Source organism: Anas acuta, chromosome 1, assembly GCF_963932015.1.
Source record: "Anas acuta chromosome 1, bAnaAcu1.1, whole genome shotgun sequence".
Taxonomy (NCBI): domain Eukaryota; kingdom Metazoa; phylum Chordata; class Aves; order Anseriformes; family Anatidae; genus Anas; species Anas acuta.
Window position 1 is genome coordinate 106316135 of NC_088979.1, and position 12767 is coordinate 106328901.

A 12767-nucleotide genomic window follows, 5' to 3' on the forward strand; every position below is an offset into this window, starting at 1 on the left:
ATGTTGGCCTGCTCTATTATTTCCATATGCTTTTCCCCAATGAATTCCTTCTGCTAATACGTGATGTATCCCTTTCTAACACTCACCACATTATCTATTACAGAGACACTTGAATTTTTATTTCAGTTTGCAAATTTATTACATAGACCAGCTGAATGTCTCATTTCTCCAAAAGTATCTTTCCACCCCGCTTGATCCATTTCAAGTCACTGATGTTCAAGAAAAAAACAATCAAAAAAGGGAAGAACTCGCAACAAAAAAAGTGAAGAACTCTACTTCAGCAGAAGCTACAAAATGCTTCTGTGGGTTTGCTGAATGAGCAACACACTGGAAGACAAATAGTTACCACAAGCTCTAAGTCTAAACGTGCAACTCTCAAGACAAGATTGCTTCAGATCCAGCTGTATTCTGCTACCACAACGTATTGGGTACTGTGTATTTTCTTCCACAATACCTTAAAATACCATTCCTTACACCCGCCCTCAGAGTTCATCGGCTGCATAGGAAGATTTTAATAGTGTTGGACACTTGATTAGTATTTAAGTACCCACCTTTTAAGAATCACATATCTGTACAGCTCATTACCTTAAAGTCACTATGAACTCATGCCAGTCAAAATGAGTAAAAATATTTAATAACAAAATCTAAAATTGACAGTGCAGCTATAAAGGCATGTAGGGATATGCATGAGAGAAGAGGAAACAAAGTCTCACACAGGCTACGTATTCCAAGGCTGGTATCAAAAATAGCACTTCTCTTCCTCTCTACATGCCGTAGACACTCAACCCATATGCTCAGGAATGCATTACACTCCTCGCAAGGCAACATGTGTTTGAGAATCTGCAGTATGTTTTCTCCATAAAACCTAACTTTGTTATGCTTGTGGAAAGGCTTATTCAAATTTGTTGTCTGTTGTTTGTTTTTACCTGCCCTCTAACTCCATTAGAAGATAGCTTCAATAATATTCAGTGAGAGCTACAGAGTGCAACAGCTTGTAAGGAAGATTAGGGACTGTCTGCTGAGCAGAAAGTTTAATACGACCCATTAGCAGCAGCACACAGCACACTTGTAAAGCCCTCATGAAAATCTTAATTCATGCTCACTCCTGCCATATGTGATTGCATTCCACTTTGCATGCTGAATCTTATTTTTTTTTTACATAAAATGTTGCATATTTTGGTCATCACACGTGGTGCAACTGCACAGGTGGGACTGATGTGCTCAGCTCACTGCGGTCACTCCACAGCAACAACCGTCACGGTCTCCTTTACAAGCTGAAGCATGGTTAAAGAAATGGTGATGGACTGACTTTTTTTTTTTTTTGTAATTAATGTATCCCAAAGTGTTTTTTGAAGCCTCTATTTTTAGCTCGTCTCAAAACTGTAACATGCTTCAAGAGGGAATTCGTAGTTTTTTTTTCCCTTTTTGCCTTGTCAGTCACAGAAAATGTTCTATTATAAAAATTATACAAAGAAAGAAGGCAGCACAACTGAACAACAACAAAAAAACTTACACCAGGGAAAATTCATAAATGCTTATGCTTGATTCCTTAAAAGCACATCCACTACTATCAAGGCAATGAAGAAAAAGCAACACCTTTACTAGAGGCTCGACTCTCATTCTGTCAAAATGCACACAGCAGGCAGGTTACTAATATGCTTTCTGAAATGAAATATATACACTGAATGGAAATTTTCCAGAGGAAAAAATATAATTTGTGATTAGTTGTGATTCTGAAAAGTTCAGAAGTAATTTGTAGCTGGGACTTCAAATGCCTTGGATTTTACACACTTCATTTGAATGAGCTACTCTGGGATCACAAAGCAGAATGTGGTTTACAAATACCAGAATTTCAGAAATTCACAACTTGAACTGCCCCAACCTATTCTCTAACGAGTGCTTAGCTTGCACTGAACAATATATATATGTATTGCTCAGTGCAATATATACATTAAAAAGGGTATTTCAATAAAAATACTAGAAAAAAAACTCCGCATTGCCCTACCAGAAATCCCACATTCCTCTTTAGATGGACAGATGCTCTCTATTTGAAGAACCAACCCTTCACCCCTCCTACATCGCCCCCCTCCTCTTAAAACCAAACCAAACCAAACCAAAAGTCACCACCCCACCTCCACCAAACCCCCTCCAACCCTTCCTAAAAAGCACCTCCAAATACTTCCCCACAAAAGCTACAAAACCAACTCTCCCACCCCCATAAAAAAACTCTCCAAGCCACCAAAAAAAAAGTCTCCTCAGAAAATAACCAAAAACACCCCTCCAAAAATAAAAAAATAAAAATGACAGCTGCCTTCCCTCACTCCCCCCCCAATCTCTGAGACTACCTCTATATAATTAGCATGAAACAGGAGTAACAGAAAATTCAGCCTTTATTGCCTTGCTGACAGTGTGAGCAATACGCATTCATAAAAGACCAAAACCAATTCCTGAGTAACATTCGACTGGCTCCATTAAAAGTTCCAGACCTGGTGCAAGCAGGCACACAGCCCAGCTGTATGTGGCAGCTAGCTACGAATCCTGTTTCAGAATTCTTCATTGCCCCAAGCATTACTATCTCCTAGGCCTCCACCAAAAAGTCTAGCTTCTACAATTTCTTTCTTTTGTACTAGGAGCGAGCAACTCGTGTTTCTCCTTGAATGCTTCTGAAAGTCATTCATCAAAAAGGGAAATAAATTAAGGAAACATGACTTTTCCTGCAGTTCAAATTCAGCCTTGGTAAAGTCCTGCTTCTTTCTGCCACACACCTTGAACACAGTCTAAAGAAACTCTGTTTATAGTGTAAGAGGGGAAAAATAAGGAGTTATTTTCTGCATACACAGGGAAAGCTAGCCTGTCCATTCCTATAGTATCAAGGGTGCATCATCTATGCCATTTCGCATTTTAGTGGGCTTCAGAAGGAATGCTTGTGCTAAAGTGATAAATAACCGATAAAGTTGTCCAGACAGCTGCGGCTGAATTTCTGAAATCATCTATGTCTGCTACATAAAAATAAGGGACTTGGTGTAGCATTTATTAGTAATGACCTGTCCGTCAAGTTACATGGGATATTAACTTGCGTGGATGCTTCCAGTTCAATCAAAAGAATAAAACCATAGGAACCAAAAAAAAGAAAAAAAAAAAAAAAAAACGATCTGGGAAGATAACCTGAAATTTCAACGTTAATAGGCTTCTAGTTTATTTCCTTAGTTTTCTTTTATCCTTTCTCAAGCCACTCTAACCATGACAAGAACACAGATGTAATAATGTGTTTGTGTATGCATAGCCATTAATATTCTAGCAAATAAAATATAAATTTGATGGATATTCTACACAAAAAAACAAACAAACAAACAACAGTCTGAATATGTAGAAAAAAGCAATTTATGAGCCATGCATCTCAAAAGCCAAATTATGAGTATGTTCATGGGAGACTCTGTTTTTAAAGATACAGTGCAAGCAAATAGGAGACAGTTAAGTGTTGTAATTTGCTTTGCCCATGCTCTCAGTGAACATACAAGAATCAGACCAAACATAACTTGCAGAACCTCTGAAGCTGAAATATATTCACGAACATTTGTAAAGTCACTGAGTAAACACACTCATTTAAGAAAAATAGTTTCTAAACTAATCCAAAGAGGGAGGGATGTTTGTGGAAATAGAACTTATCCCAAGAATTGTCAGCTCCAGTTGGAAATCATACCTTTGCTTTTAATGTAACAAATTTGAGTCTTCAAAATAACTAATATTTGTGTAAGTGCAGCATTAAAGCAGTTGAAGTCAGCAAACACTGAGCGAATACAAGACAGAGAAGGTAACGCACTTCCAAAAGGATGTAAACAGCTGAGCTTCCACATCATGGATGTAACTGGTATGAGACACTGCATAAATATGCCAGTCCAACATTTATAAATGTTGCCACACTTAAGTCTACTAGAGTAAAAAGCAGGAAGTATCTCCAGAAAAGTCAGGACTACATCGCTTTTACAGGCTTCTGAGAAAGAAGGTTCAAGGAAAGCAAGAAATGAACATCACAGCATGTATTCACTTGCAATTTATACACAGAAAACCAGGAAAATTTTTCACCTATGCCTTGCCAGATCTCCAGCCCTAATTGCCTCAGTTAATTGACATATCAGTACTGCATAATCTTTGTCAACAGTTGTGTTTTCACCTCGTCTACAAGCAGCTATTTGTAACGTCTGACTTAGGCAACCAAAATATTCAAAGTCATTTTTACCAGCAGAGCAGCAGTCTAAGTAATACTGTTTCACCTGAAAATCTTTCTGAGATATATCTCAATGCTAAAAAGATGAAACTCTCTTTTGAGTGATGCACTGAACTCCTGAAATTATGGGTTTCTGATTTGGAGTATACATTGAATTTTGGTGTCACACTGACAGACACTGGTTTTGTTATTCTTTGTATCACACTACCAAATTATGAGCTGAGCAAGCCATATTTAGAATCTTTAAATAGACTCAATAGCTTTCAGGGTGGTTTGTTTCTATTTTTCTATATTTCTTATTCTCAATAAGTTCTATTTAATAGCAGATCTAACTTTCAGTACCTAAAAATATAGTTTTAATAGAATTTATGCCCAGACCAAACTGTAATAAAGAAATCAAAATCCTCATTTAACTATCTCAAAAGCCACCTACAGTCGTACTTTACTTTGAGACTTGATCTTCCTTAGGCATCTAGAAATCTGTTCCTGCTCACAGCTAGAAGACTCCAAAAGTTCTATGGGCACATCCACACTCACAGTTTAATTCCCTACTACGCTGCCTGACCATGGGTCCCTGATCATTCATGGCTTAATACATGTTAGTTATTATTTATAGCCACACTCAAGATGAGATTCTCATAATAACTCGATCCAGGGAATATTCCATGAAGGCAATACGGACAGTCCGCCATGAGTTTTGACTTGATTAGCCTTACAGGCTCCACAACTATTCTTTATATTAAATATATATATATATATTAATATATATATGTTAATATATAATATATATTGTTATGTGTTATTACATATATATGTTATATATAATATATATTAACATACATATTAAATATGTATATAATAACAAATATATATTTAATATATATTCACTTAGAGTGCAGTATGGTGCATATGGGGCATCGGGTGCCATGAACTGAAAAATGGTAAAAAAGATTTGCTCACGTATAACTGATGTTATATGTCCATAAAGTATCACAATTCCTAGAGGAGACCCAAAATCAAATGCTAGTTAGTATATATACATACACATACAGGCCACAGCTCACCTTGAGAAGTGATGCCATAATCCAATTTGCCTGGGAGCCGAGGATCAAATCCGGGAGCATATCCTTCCAGCAGAACACATACATCCTAGAGTCTCTGTCAACCACCTCGAACCAGGAAAAATGAATATCCAGAGAAACAGAGTCACCATCTTCATCTTCTGAAAGACTGGATTAACTAGTCTTGATCAGTGCATTCCAACAATTAGCAGGGGGGACAAGTTATAAAGTTGACTTTTTTTTTTTTGAGTGATGATGACAGTTAATCACTACATATTTAGCTAATGATTAATTGATGCTCCATGGAAGTGTAGTGCCTAGACTCATTTAAAAATGAGAAGATATATCCTTATATTTCATTTTATTTGTGATAAAGTTTTGAACCATTACCTCCTAGACTAGACTTCTGATCCGCTTCACAGCAACTATTTTGTACACATATGCTACTCTCCAACTACAAGCGTGGAATTCATCTTTGCACTTTGAGATACTTCAGAACAAGGGAATACATCAGAACAAGGGAAAAGTTCATATTTTCATGAACTCACCTGTGTTTCTTTTCTATCATTTTCCATTTCTGACTTACCAGTTAATTTCAAAAGGAATAACACTTTTCAGCTTTTACTACTCAAGCAGGTGTGCTATGACAAAAACCTTAAACTGTGTTTAAAACATTTGGACTTCCTTGGTGAAATTCCTCAACAGGAAGATGCCTGATAACTTTGCCAAGATCCAAGGAACAAAAGTAATAACATGCATCTCCTTGACCATCAAGATAATATTTGAATAGCTCATTGCTGTGCTTTAGCAGGGAAGGGGAGAAATACGTGGAGTAGTACAGAAAGGACTCAGCTGCCATGGGAGAACTGGCCATCAGTAGGAAGGTGCCCAGTCAAAAGATTGGAGGTATTCAGTATCAGATAAAGAAAACAGCTGCCATTAGAAGCAGCCAGACTCTTTCAGTTTATTGCGTATGTAATTGAAATCTACTGCCAGTTTATTAAAGCTACATTTGGAAAGAAAAAAGGCAATAAAAATCAAAAGCGTTTTTATATTTTTTCCTTCCTATTCCTTGATTACGAGGAGGGATATATGTTTTTTGCCCTATATGGGAAAGCCTAGAATGATTCTGTTCTATTAAGGGTATACATAAGACTAAAGAGCTAATTTTATAGGCATTGAATGAATTAGTTTATTTTTATTATTTATTTTTTTAAATGGGATAAAGACGTGTATGAAAATGACTAATATACTGTATCAGGACAGGGTTTATGCGTGGTAAGCAAATATCACTTTAATGGGAAGGGAAACAAAAAAAATATCAGTTCTAAGTAGTTCATGCTTTCAGCTTGTGCCTAATGCTCAATTCATATATTTGCACTGTTTATTTCACTGTTAAAACTTGCTCAGCAGTGATGGTAGACTGTTGAACTTTTACAGTGTACTTCAAGATATGCTTGCAAGCAACTGAACCCAGTGAAGTTGACAAAAGAAGAAAAATCTTAGAGGCCTATTTTCTGTTTAGTGAAGTGTAAGCAATACAAATATTAAGCAGACTGTGCATCTTTATCATATTATGAACAAAGATTCAGTACACTGAAAAGAAACAGACAAAACAACAGTGTTTAATATAACAAAAAAATAACAGACTTTTTGTTGTTGTTTTTCCTCCAAATAAGTTTTATTTTTAAATAACACTAGGAAAAAAAATGTAAGAGGGAATTTTTCAACAACAAATAAACATAAATCTCAGACACAATGAAACAGCTTTTATTTATACTATCATGCCACATTAACAGAATACCTTATAGGTATTTTTATAGGTCATCACATGACCAGACAAATCATAAAACACTTGCAAATTACCAAGAGTAGAACTAAGAATGCTTGGCTATAAAGTACGAAGCCTAATTACAAAGAACACATCTTTCAGAAATGAACTCAGAAGAAAAAAACAAACTTCACCAGAAATCCTTGAAATTATCTATTTAATGTTAGCTCCCAGAAATTACAAGTGGTGACATCTTCTGTAGAGATTTACTGTGGCATTAACTTATATGAAACTGAAGTTAAAACAATTTTAAAAACTCAAATTGGAATTCCATATGCAGCAAGTCTCTGTTAGAGGCAGAAATTTAATGCGTTATAACTAGTCATAGCTTTAAGCTCCCCTGACCCTGTTTGATTTGAAGTTTCTTTTACTACCAGCTATTATATCACCCGGGTTGGAAAATGTTCTTGTGTAGGCAGTGGGCAGAATGCTGATGATGTAACTCATGATTATGAAGAAGGAGGTTGTAATTGCTGACTTTTAAAAATAGCACTAGCTAATTCCCCCATGACCTCTTCAAGCCAGTGGAAGCTGCTGAAGGAGATGTCTTCATAGTTAGAGTAATTAGGAAGCTTGGGGATGTGAATCCCTCTGGAGGGTTATCTTCATTTTATATTGTGCTATTTATACTGCAAGTTTTAATGCAACTAATAATTCCTTTTTTTTTTTTTTAATGCATCATGATATATTAGCTATTAGATTGCTAGGAGGAGAAAGAAAATGGAGAAGAAAAACATCAAAGCAAGTGGACTGGAGAGCATGGCCCCCCCGTATCTAGAGAGACTAAAATCTTCCACTATTATGGCCCAGGAAGAGTAAATTACATCTGAAACTCCAAAACTAGCATCAAACCAAGTCAATGAATATGCTAGTTAATAAAACGCTATACTTTTTAATATTACCTACAATCTACAAGATGAGTCCCCTGCAATGATGAACAGAAAGTGGTCAGCGGTGAAAGTGTAATAGGAAGGAAACTGATAAAAGCTATGTCTTCAGGAGTAGAAAAATAAAACCATGGAGCTCTTATGACATTTTCTACCATGATTCAGTTTCAGTTGTTACTAGCTCCATAGTACTACAGTATTATCATCCTCAATTTCTATTTCTTTGTGGTGTAGCCAGTAGTGAGTGAACCAAAGTGACTTAACAAATGTGAGCTTTCAAGGGCAGTATTAGGATACAATCACAATTATGAATTAAACCTACACTGAATGTAATTTGTAGCAATGAAATAAATACAATAAAATGAACCCCAAGTTATCTCATACTCTTTCAAAACAACTAATTTCTACTAGAAATATATTTCTGAAGAGTAACTTCGTGATCTTTTGTGAAGGCAGTGTACAAAGTCATTTTAAGATCCAGAACAAAGCAATTTTTTGGGTCATCAAGCTCAGCCCCTTGTTATGATGAGCATCACATCATAAAACCCCCTCATTAAAAGCACTGTACTCCATCAAATGTGATTAATATTTTTTGAAGGGCCTCTGTTTTCCTATTTAGTAGGCTCTTTCAGATACTTTTTTGTGGTAATTTGAAAATTTGTCGTTTTCCATCTTAAATTTGGTTTTGGTACTTGCTCTAATGCAAACACTTTCTTTAAATTCTCTCCCTACTATTTACATTTTGTGTAAGTAGAAAAACATCAAAAAAAACTATGAAGAGTTTTAAACACACTATTACTAATATAGCTGCACCCCTAGCATACACCCAAACTATGATGAAGAAAAACACCAAAAAACAACTAGCTAAAAACAACTAGAAAAAAAAGCAACCACCTGTTCTGTAACTGGAGTTATGTGCTTTAGAAAAGTGATACTCTATGCACCTGTGCATTTCTTGTGATGTTCAGGCATTCTAACACATTTATGGCATCTACCTATATAACCATCATTTTAATTCTTTCTACTGAATATCCAGATAGATGTAGCACTTCTGAAATTGAAAAGAAGATCACTTTTTAGCATTCAGAACCATTTGTTATTTTCAATAACATAAAAAACCTCAAAAAGATTCATGTTACTACAAATACTTAAGTCCTTCATTAGTATTGTTTTCCACCAATTAAGAATTAGGGAAGCTTGCAAGCTTGGAGCAGTCACAGACCTTTGCAAAATTCCCTTTTATCCTCATGCTACGTAGAGGATCTGACAGATGCTTGTGAGGGGACTGAATGCCTTTAATTTCATGCTTCTTGCATATATATGCAATTCTGAGAATCAAGATACGTTCCTCAAGTTGGTGTAATGCAGAGCTGCTCCACTGAAATTGACAGTTTGCCTTACCCACTGAGGAGGTGGTACTCCATAGAGTATCTTGTAATGGAAGTTAAGATTAGGTACCTACAACTCATATCACACAAACAGCATGATAAAAAAGACTAGCGGTTATGGCAGTAGCACCTCAACAGGAGGCTATCGGCACTTTTTGTCATTACAATAATGTAGATATCCAACACATAAATGGAAGAAATTTTTACTTTTAATGTACTGGGTAACTTGTGCTTTACTTATTTTTACATTTGGTCTAACGTTTGAGAACATGAACACACAAACTGACCTAACATGACAAGATTTTTCCTTGATTACTGATAGAAAATTTAGGAAGTTTAGAAAGAAACACAGACTGACACAGGAATGGCCAGGCCTTTTATAAAAGGTTTCCATAAATCAAATGCATCAAAGCAAACAAATCCCAGTATACACAGGAGAGTCTTATGACATGGTGCTGTTTTTAATATGGACCTAAATAAACAAAAAGTTAATGTTCCTTACTGGGTCCAGAATATTGTGCCAACTTTAGCTTCAGTAGTGGCACGTGCAAAATGCTGTTCAAGTTTTTAACTTACCATAATACAACTGTCTAGAATTATGCCATAAATTATAATGCAGACAAATCCGGACATCATATCACTTGTTGCATTGTTATGCAAGACAGCAGCAAGTAGGTCTAGAAAAAGGAATCTACCTCTAGTATAGCTCAGGGTGAGGTTGTGCTCCTGGCCCTGCAAGCAGTGTGGGTGGGATGTCACAGATGATGCTGGTCAGGGCAGTTAAGGCCTATTGGAGCACTCAAGACCCTGAGAATTGATCAACTGTCCCCATTATGCTGTGCCAGTGGTTTTCTTAGCTGCCTTTTTGCTGCAAGTATGCTTGCCCTTCACATTGCTCATGAATTTCCATGCCATCTGAGCTCTGGTTTCCTAAACCCATCCATACACACTGAGGCAACATGTCTGTATTTCTCCCAGGTAGCTTTTCCCCTCTTGCACCTCTTTGTACCTCCTTTTTGTGTAGGAGCTCAGTCAGGATATGCCTGTTCATCCATGCAGGCCTTCAGACATACACACTGGAACTGACCGTGCCTGTAATTTGTGGAGGCTGTCCTAGAAGATTAACCAGCTCTCCTCACCCCTTGAACCTCCAGAACTCTGCCTAGCACATCCTTCAAAAAGGCTGAATCCTGTTCCCTTAAAGTCCATGGCTGTGGCTCTACTATTTGTTTTGCAAGCTCTTAGGATGGTTCATGTTTCGTGCTGCCAAGGCTGTCTTTGACCTATGTATCTTTGACCAACATCTGTTTGCTATTAATACATCTATCAGAGTATCTCCCCTAGTTGGCTCATCCATCACCCACATCAAGAAATTGCCCTCAATGCACTCCTAATTCTCCTGGATTGCTTGTGCCCAGACCTATTGCAGCAGATATTGGTGGGTTAAAGGGGAGTACAAGGAGCTGTGATCATGGGGCTTTATTCAGCTGTCTAAAGAAAGCTTCACCTGCATCCTCTTCCTGATCAGATGGTCTGCAGCAGACGCCTGTGAAATGTCATCTGCATTGTTCTGTCCTCTGAATTTTTCTGTAGGTTCTCAACTGGCTTATTACTTGTCCCCAGGCAGATATTTGAGATCTCCTCGTAGCAGAGCACAACTATGCTTCCTCACCTTCCAAGCCTGTCTTAGCCAAAACACAGTATCAGTCCACTAGGGCAGCACTCTAGCCCTACAAGCTGTCCCAACACATCTTCATTAAGCTGTGACAGGTTTCTAAAGCCTTCTGCTTGTTTACCATGCTGCATGTTTGTGCACAGGAATTCAAGATTGAGCAGCAATCACACTGTTTTTATGAACACAGTGCGAGGCCGTCCCTACCATGCTCTAATCCAGACACTTCCTTTCCGCCCCTTGCTATCATTTCTCTTCTGGTTGTGAAAACCATCTCCCAACATACTAGCTTAAGGCCTGCCTAACAATGTTAGGTAGCCTTAAAATGGCACTAGTACCCCACTTTACAAGGTGGCTCTTACTCCTTCACAGCAATCCTCACTCTTAAAGTAAGAATGTTATTAAGGAGCCAAAGTCCTGCCTATGACACTAGCCTCACAGACAGTTACTGACCCACTGGATGAAATTTCTTCCACATAAACCTTTTGCCTTTCTTGTCAGTATCAAGGAGACAACATTTGGCCCTCCATAACCTGCACCCTCACACCTACATCATTACTCTTAAGGCACTTAACTCCCTGGCAGTATCACTGATGCTCACGTTGATGAGCACCAAGACAAAGAAGTTTAAGAGCTGGATAAGCCTTCAATATTCTGGGTCTGAGTCAAGCAGCAAATCTGAGATATCAAGCCATGTCAGCTGACACGTGCATCCACCCCCCATAGAAAGTTGGCCCTGATACCTAGCACCCACTGACTCCTCCTCATTCAGAACCCCCACTTCAGACTCAGATAGCTCTGATGACTGCCCTGACTGTTCCTGTCCCTCCTTGCCTGTTCCCAGGGCATTGTGCCCATTCTATAATTACAACTCTACAGGAAGAGAAGAAGCCTTCCTCCTGCTGCCAGAAGTCACACATTTCCAGCCTTCCTCTCCACAGTAGTTCATCCACCCCTCCTCTCAGCACAGTCACCAGCTGTCCTTCCTTCCTTCCTACCATCACAGGGCTTTGGCTTCTGTTTCTGCTTTCTCTCTCTAAAGACAGTGTTCTGTTCATCCACTGAGATGCAATTCAGTTCGTTCATCTTTCTCTCCCAGCTCCTTCACCCAGTTGGTCAGTACCTCAGAGCCTACCTCCCAAAGGCGGGGACACCCTTAGCCCCCAACCCCAAGGAGGGGTACCAGGCACTACCAGCAGCTGAAGGCTACATCCTCACCCCAGAGCTCCCTCAGGGTCCAGACATGAAAACAAATTGCCTCAGAACAGCTCCAGATGGTGCTGGAGACTGCCTGGTAGCAAGCTGACACCATAGATCAGCAGTCTCGAGCAGTCTTCAGCAGAGTTTCTGGGCCCCTTTGCACTAACAGCTGCAGCAACTGCAGCACTCCGCATCCACACTCCTTCCCACAGGTTATAGTTGCTCCCCACACACCAGCTAAGTGTTTGACAGCCCCTGAGTAGCAGCCAGTTAGAAAAAAAAAAAAAGTGTAGGCGTCCCCAAATCCACTAACTGCCAATACAAGCCAAGTTACAGAGCTTAGAGAAGCAAAAGCCTCCAGAAGCCAACTCTCACCTGCAGCAGCAAGCTGCCAGAAGTTCCCCTAGAGAAGATGATCCCTGCGGAAGAAGCATATGGAAGAAATTCCCTGAAGAAGAAGTCTAGAAAGTGCCGTGACAACTGTTACATCTCTACTAGCTGCT

The 12767-nt window shown here is 38.5% G+C and overlaps 1 long non-coding RNA gene across 1 annotated transcript in view; it reads right to left on the reverse strand.

The window, feature by feature from the left end:
* The window catches only part of LOC137860696 (uncharacterized), an 85288-nt gene that overhangs the window by 40737 nt on the left and 31784 nt on the right, over positions 1–12767 (reverse strand). Inside the window, exon 3 of the long non-coding RNA XR_011099133.1 lies at positions 5290–5394. This is a non-coding gene — a long non-coding RNA (uncharacterized lncRNA). The remainder of the gene's footprint in view (positions 1–5289; positions 5395–12767) is intronic.